Consider the following 7,949-nt stretch of genomic DNA (forward strand, 5'->3'; position numbering starts at 1 on the left):
TCTCCTTGGCTGGGAGGCAGCAAGGAAGCCAGATTGGCTGACTGTTTAACCGTTTGGGTCCCACACTCACCCTGCAATGAATGGTCAAGCTTGTTGGCCTTTCCCCACAATCATAAAGAAGCACAGATGATAGAAGGCAAGAGAAGTATTTATTTATTCTTATGATCCTATCTGGAAAACAGCTATTTTTAAAGGTAGCCTAATGAAAACCACATTCCCTGGTTCTCCTTGTTGTGAAATCATCTTCCTCCAGAAAGGCATTTTGAAGTAATGAGGCTTTGTGAGGTGTGACTAAAAACAATGTGACTAATTTTTTTTTTTTTTTAAAGCAAACACAGCAGAATATAACCATCTAAATAAAGGTTGTTGCCTTCCAAGTAATCGCAATGGGACATTATCCTGCAATTCCAAGATGCTCAAACATGCATAAAATTCCTTTTAGGGAATTGCTGGCTGAGTCTTGCTCTCACTGTTTTGCTTTCTGTTTATCATTCGCTCAGCATGTATTAGACACCTCCTGTGTGCCAAGCGCTCTGCTGGGCCCTGGGGGACAGAGTGATGAGATGCACTCTCATTGAGTGTTTGATCAGAGAAGGTCCTTGGGGACCCATGGAAAAAGTTAGCCTGACCTAGGTTTGAATCCTGGGTCAGCCTGGTGTGGGTTGTGTAACCTCAGGCAACTTTCCTAAACTCCTTGCTTCAGTGTCCTTGTTTCTAAGACGAAGATGGTACAATCTACTTCATAGGATTGCTTTGAAGGGAAAATCAGATGAAATGTGTAAGTGGCCCTAACACAAGTCCGATACCGTGTAACGGCTCAGCAAATGAGAGCTCCTGTGATTATAACTGTTTGAATTATATAGTTAGGGGGACTTTCTTTGGGCTAGACCCTGAATACGGTTTTTGAAAACCAACCATTTAATCACCACATATACGGGTAACACACGGTACAAAACTCAAGCACGAACAAAATTGACAAAAACTTCTTGAGCCTTTGTCCCTAGATCTCCTGCTGGAGATGATTAGTATGACCAGGATCTTAGGTATTTTCAGATTTAATTAACTGTATTTCTTGGTTATTATTTCATAATAACACCTACTGTTTATTCTTGGTGAATCACTTTTTTTTTTTAATGATCATTTGCCATTCTATTGACTGCATGTATCATACTTGATTCATCCAGTCCCCTTTCAATGAACATTTGTTTCTAATCTTTGGCTATGGCAACAACGCAGCCAGACCATCTCCGTGCCTAACTTTGACTAAGGATGATAAACCAAAGACCTGCAACAGGCTCCTAGGACAATATCATTGGAATAAAGTGCCTGGTTGGAAGCAGATAATGCTGATGTGATTGGACACATTCTGGATCATTTTTTCTTTTCCCAAAAAACTCACTATTTTAATTCCTAGAATATTTATACCACTCCCCAAATGCTACCTGTTTGAAAAGTGTAGAGTCTGCATAATAATATTACAAGAGCAGTGGCATTTTAACTCAGATGGGGCTATCTTAAAACCCCTCCAAGATATAGAACACATGAACGAGCGTTTCTTTGGTTGGCACCACCGAGTCAAGGATGCAGAGATTCCAGACAGCCACTCTAGGAGCAGCTGTTAAGAAGATTCACACTCTCAATTTGCTGCCACAGCTTGAGACAGTGAAATGTATTAAAATGTGCCACATCAGTTAACATGGCTTCAATGAGCTGAAGGCTGCCAATTTGGAAGGAGGGCAAATGTTCTCTGGCGGCCATCTTTGCTGATGTTCAGGCCTGCACAGGCTGTGCGTGGAGCTGAATCAGAGAGAACCTATAGGTGAGGTCCTGGCACAATTCGTGTACAAGACTCAGGGATTAGTTTTTCTGGATGGATAATTATTTCTGAATCGTGAGACAGGCTCACGTGGAAAGGAGGGAGGGAAATGGAAGTCTTTCTAAGAAGTCTCCACCGTCAGAGGCACAGATCCTCAAATGAGCTCCATGCAAATGAAAAACGGTCCCAACAGCAACTGGAGCCAAAGAAAATTCTTGGTTGGGGTTGAAAAAATGTCAGATAAATAGTTTTTCCTTGCTTCTCAGCAGGCCCCAGCTATCACTGCAATCCAGATCTGGCCTCTGAGCGGTTCTGGCAGGTTTATCTTGGACCAGCTGCTGTGATGAAATCGCAGTAATTCCAGGTTTCCCTCAAATCCAGACTGAGCCAAAGGCAATCCGGGCTTCTAGCATCCGGCTTACTTCATTGCCCTCTCCAGTCCCTCCTCCACATTCAAGCTTCTGATTTTTTTTTTTAATTTTAAGAAATTCAAAAAAAATTTTCTTTAGAAATTAAAAAAATTTAAAGCAATCTAACTCTACACCCAAGGTGGGGCTTGAACCCATGACCCTGAGATCAAGAGTCACGTGCTTCATCAGCTGTGCCAGCCAGGTGCCCTACTTCTGATTTTTTTTTTTAAACCAAGATGGGGTGATGGAGGAAATCTTCCAGGACAGCCTGGAAAATCTAGAAAATGTTATTTCAGATAAATTCAAGAAACTTCTATCAAGCACTGGTGAGTCTACTTAGGTGGGCTATGTGGTATGATGCTGACTACTGTGGATTGTGTATTTGACAATATACATGAAAGATCCCATTTCATCCACCAAGAATACTATGAACTAGGACTATTATTCCTATTTTACTAAGGAGAAAATTGGGTCTTTGAAAGAAAGTTTGAGTCTCTTTATCTTAGGCCTTACAGTTGGGGAGTAGAAGTGTCTGGATTTGACCCTGACTGTGGCCTCAATCTCAGGCCTCTGCTGACTCTTGTTAGGCTATAGCACAACCATGGGCAAGAAGGCCTTACCTAGAGTCCAGAAAAAGAGACTGGGACAAGAAAAACTAAAGCAAACAAAAGGGAGGAGGAAACTGAGACCCAGATGAGAGAAGGTAGAGGTAGATGGGTAGAGTATGTGGAAAAAATGACAGGCTTAGGGAGAACTGTTTATTGAATTTCTTATAATTTTTTTAAAACAGGCTTCTTGGGCTCCATGGGTGGCTCACTGCCTGCCCCCCAAATTCTGGACTCCTACGAGGATGGCAGCAGATCTGCTTTAGGGCAAAACATTGACAGGGCAGCGAGATGGATTCTGAGCAGAGTCCACCTCAGTAACATCCAGCAGCTTATGTTGGCGAAAAAGAGGAGGATGGATTCATAGTGGCGCTGTGGGGTCCTGAACCACATGACATGTCAAGAAGGACACTTCTGAGCAAAGCTGGTTAACAAACGTCTTTTATTTTTACCAGTGGCATCTAAGAACATGTTCTTTGGATCAACCTGAGGCAGCTCCAGAAGGCTGCTGATAAAGAGGTTTGACATTCAAAATGGTGGAATTGCTGGATTCCAGAAATGACTCACCAATGATTCTGACCTGAGGAAAATTCATTATCTACAAAGTAAAGAGAGAAGAAGTGTCCCACTTCCCTGACGGTGGGTTCTTCTGGCAAAGTCTCCAGCCAAGGGAGAGGAGACATTTTAATCTCTTGATTATTTTGTTGGAAACTTAATGTGAGGTATTAGAAGCCAGAAGAAAATGATAAAACTGCCCAATTTTGCAGGTCTTGGTAGAGGAGGGGCAATCTCCACTGAGTAGAGCAAAAAAGACAAGGAGATACATACAAAAATTGGTCTTATGAAAACTTTTGGGACCCACATATTCATATATGGGCTTAACGTTATGTTTTCTTTCTTTCTTTCTTTCTTTCTTTCTTTCTTTCTTTCTTTCTTTCTTTCTTTCTTTCTTTCTTTCTTTCTTTCTTTTGTTCTTTTATTCTTTCTATTGGTAAGCTAGAGTATTTAGTAGGTTGAGAGGCACAGAGAATACAGTTGGCAGAAAGAAGGTGGTCTTTGACTTAGGTACACCTGAGTTTGTTCTTGGGCACCCATGAGCTGTGAGACTTTGGGCAAGTAACTCCTTGTCCCTGAGCATTCTTATCTGCCAAACAGGATACAAAAATTATCCCGAGCCCTGCCACGAATGTTATATATTTCCAAAATGTCTAGCATATTATATGTGCTGAGTAAATGTTGGTTGAAAATAACAAGAACAGTACTATTTAATAATAATAAGGATGATGATAACCACAAGGTACCAGATGGTAAGCTCAAGCGTAGAGACTCTGCCTAGGTCTTCTTTGTATCTCCAGCACCTTACAAACTGCTTGGCACATTGCAGGGAACCCCTATATGTTTGTTGCATTAAACTGAGCTGGTTGGTTGAGCTCTACCTACAGGTAAGGCATGGTTTTGGAACCTCTTGGCGATTATAGCAGGGTGTGAGACGCAGGGCCAACAGACAAGGATTCAAGTTCATGGAGTTCTTAATCTCAGTGGTTTTCACTTGCAAGTCTGAGAAAACAGCATCTCCCAAGGTCAGAGAGAGTTAGCTCCCCCAAACCATCCTCCTCTTTTTCCTTGCAGATGGAACCCTGGTTGTACCCAGAACTCCAGGCCTCCACTCCATAATTCAGGGAGGCACAGTCCTCACTCTTCAGGTCCGGCTTTCTGGCGATCTCCTTTGCTTTGCCGGTGAGTGGCTTAAGGGTGGCCATGAGGCTCTGTCCTGGCCGAGGAGACATGAGGAGGGAATATCACTAAAGGCTGTGAGGAAGAAGATACATAGGATAAACAAACCAATATCCCCTCACCCCTCCAAAAAAACCACCAAAAAAACGTGTCCACTATCTACTGGCTATTGCTAAGGCAGCCATTGTAAGCCCGAGTAGAGAAACACTCCCTGAGGGTGGCTGAGCCAAATGCAGGAAAGAACCTGGGTCCCTGATGACATCATGGAGTCACTAAATTAACCAGCGCTGGACTACGTGTTATGTAGATGAGTTTTCCTCATGGCTTAGTCCAATCTGGTCACAACTTGTGCTTTTTTGTAGGCAAATGCCACCTAGATAATACACTCCTTCCTGGCCTTGTTCAAGTGGGTTCCCCTCACTTCCTCTTCCGGGAAACATGACGTACATCCCCCAGGAATATTATAGGAGGGGTTCCTGCCTTGTGTGGGAAATGCAGAAGGTCCTTTCCAGCTCTGGAATTCTCTGCTCCTGCGCTCTGCAGAAAGGAACCCTGTGGAGCCCCGGGAGGGAGTTCCTCAGGGAGGCGACAGGCTGTGGTCGACACCAGGAGTGCAGGGCTTGGAGGCAGACGTCCTGAGCAGGATCCGGTGATTCCGTGACCAATCCTGGGGCTCCGGCTCAATCACAGAAGGTCTCAGAAACTCAGTTTTCTTACCTACGCAATGGGGATAAAAGCAGCCCCTACCTCAGGATAAGGGTTGAATGAGAAAACCATCAAAGTGCCTTTCAATGTGAAGTCCTATTTATAGATCATTACTTTCAAGAAAAACTCAACACAAAGAGCAGAAATGAAAGGCTTTTGTTTACCTTACTGGAAACAGAGAACTGAAATATAAAGACATTTGTTGGGAAATAGTTTGGGGCAAGTGGTGGTCTTTTCCAGGGAAGATTTCACGCTCTTTGCCCCACCAGCTTTTCCCAGTAACACCACTGTTTCTAAGTGCTTCTAAAGAGCAGCACAGCTGAGAGCAGGGGAGAAAGAGGAGTCTCTTGGACAGTGGCCTGCAGCCCCGCTGCCACCAACTATTAATAGCCTATAAACCCTTGGAGTGGAGCCCCGGCCGCTCCCCACCCCCCGGGACAGCAGAGGGGTCAGAGCACTGCCTGATATGGTCTCAGAATACTGGTGATCCCTGGAGTTCTCCCAGTTAGGGAACTTTTCTCCAGCTGGGCGGGGCCTGGCTGGGCTTCCTCCTGCAGAGACCCCAGCCTGAACCGCTAGTCAGGTTCACATTCAGCGAGCTTTCATTGACCTCTTTCTGGGTCCCCAGGCCCCACACCAGCTGCCTTGACACACAGGATCTCATTGTACCTTCACAGCAACGAGCACAGCTATCCTATGGAAATGGGAACCCAGCTCAGAAAGGGGTCATGACCTGTTCCAGGTCGTTCAGAAAGGAAATTTGGTTCTAAAACCCAATTCGCCTGTCTCCAAGCCAGTGCTCTAAGCTTTGCATGGTGGCACTGTGCAGTCTGGGAGACTCCTGGTCTTCAGCAAGACCATCAAAATCCTCTGGCCATGCTGGCAATAAGGGTGAGGGGCCTGAGGATAAAGTGAGTCAGAGAGCAAGACCAAAGGCAGCCTGGCACCCGGACTCTGTGGATTGGAGAAGCTGACATGACCCTGCTCTGGAGGCCTGGGAGACACAGGCTCAGAGAGCAGATGGGGCCCCTCTGTCCCTCTGTTCACGGGCACACCGGATCCTATCCCTTCCCTGCTTGGACAACCTTAGAGACCCTCTCTGCTCTCTGAATGCAGCACAAGGATAGTCCCTTAGCTTGACATTTGGGGTCCTCCATGACCGAACTCGTGTTCTTTCAACATTTACTCCTATTCTTTCCCTTCTGTTCCCATCCACACGTATTTACAGGTGCTGGGATAGCATTTTGAGGGAAAGGATCACATCTTAGATCTTTTTTGGACCTCCAGGCCCTGGCCCAGCTGTGATGCTCAGGAACTGCAGGAAGAGCTGCCCCTTGTCAACGGGGTCCAGAGGGCTGGAATAGAAGGGATGGGGCAGGGATCCCTGGGTGGCGCAGCGGTTTGGCGCCTGCCTTTGGCCCAGGGCGCGATCCTGGAGACCCGGGATCGAATCCCACATCGGGCTCCCTGCATGGAGCCTGCTTCTCCCTCTGCCTATGTCTCTGCCTCTCTCTCTCTCTGTGTGACTATCATGAATAAATAAATAAAATCTTTAAAAAAAAAAAAAAAAAAGAAGGGATGGGGCATAGGACGTGGGGCAAGGAGACCACAGACTGAGGAAGGTCCAGACTGCCCCTTCTGACCCCAGGGCTGAGTTCAAGAGATCCTAGGCTGGGGCACCCAGGTGGCTCAGTGGTTGAGCATCTGCCTTCGGCTCAGGTCGTGATCCTGGTGTCCTGAGATCAAGTCCCACAGTGGGCTCCCCACAGGGAGCCTGCTTCTCCCTCTGCCTGTGTCTCTGCCTTTCTCTGGGTGTCTCTCATCAATAAATAAAATAAAACATCTTTTAAAAAAAGGATCCTAGGCCTGGGATGCGTGATCTTCTCTCCTTTAAGATGTGCTAGGGCCTGGGGCCTTGGTGCTGTCGAGGGCATTAGGGCCAGGCTGCTTCCAGAAGGAGTCCTCCTCCAAAGAGTTGGGCACAAGTATTAGACTGTGAGCGTCGGTCTTCCTGGGTGTGGATGGCAGTGCGTCCTGCGGAGGAAGGACAGCACGAGCGCTGCCTGAGTGCTGGCAAGGAGCCAGGAATTGTTCTGGGAGCTGCTGTCCCAAGAAGCACACCCAGAGAGGAACCAATCTAACTCAGATGTCATCCCCCCCACCCTCCAAAGAGTAGGAAGGGGGGGCGGGGAGAGGGGGGGACTTCTTTTCTTTCCATGACCGTGGCTCTCAGAGTCTGGGGACCCGGCTGTCTGTGTTCTCAATTCAATCCGTGTGTGCTCCGTCCTGCTCCAGGTTGGGCAAGAGTTAGCTCTTCCCCGGGGCCCTTGATAGAAGTCCTTTCTCTGTTGTGGCTTCTGTGCAGCGGCTGCCTTGGGGAGAGCTCGAGCAGGGGCACTGCTGTTTGGTCGGGCCGCACCCTCGGGTGCACACTCTCCTCCCTCTTCCCTGTGCTCTTTCTGAGTCCTCGGGGAGACTATTACCACTCTCGTTCTGCAGAGGAGAGAAGACAGAAGGGCACTCAGGGAGGAGCTTCCCCCAACCGGGGAGCTGGCACTGAGTCTGGAACCACTGGCTCTATCCGGAGCCCCGTCCTCGGTACCGGAGTCCCTCCTTCGGCTTGATGAGGAGGACAGCACCCGCTCACGGCTTGGCCCTCCGTGCCTGTCCCAGCCACCG

At 47.2% G+C, this 7,949-nt stretch overlaps 1 long non-coding RNA gene across 2 annotated transcripts in view; it reads left to right on the forward strand.

The window, feature by feature from the left end:
* Nucleotides 1-7,119, forward strand: part of LOC140614773 (uncharacterized) — a 108,100-nt gene extending 100,981 nt beyond the window's left edge. For both annotated transcript variants that reach the window (XR_012015551.1, XR_012015552.1), the window contains exons 3-5: nucleotides 3,287-3,470; nucleotides 4,461-4,568; nucleotides 4,928-7,119. This is a non-coding gene — a long non-coding RNA (uncharacterized lncRNA). The remainder of the gene's footprint in view (nucleotides 1-3,286; nucleotides 3,471-4,460; nucleotides 4,569-4,927) is intronic.
* Nucleotides 7,120-7,949: the final 830 nt, after the last annotated feature.

Source organism: Canis lupus, chromosome 23 (genome assembly GCF_048164855.1).
Source record: "Canis lupus baileyi chromosome 23, mCanLup2.hap1, whole genome shotgun sequence".
NCBI classification, from domain to species: domain Eukaryota; kingdom Metazoa; phylum Chordata; class Mammalia; order Carnivora; family Canidae; genus Canis; species Canis lupus.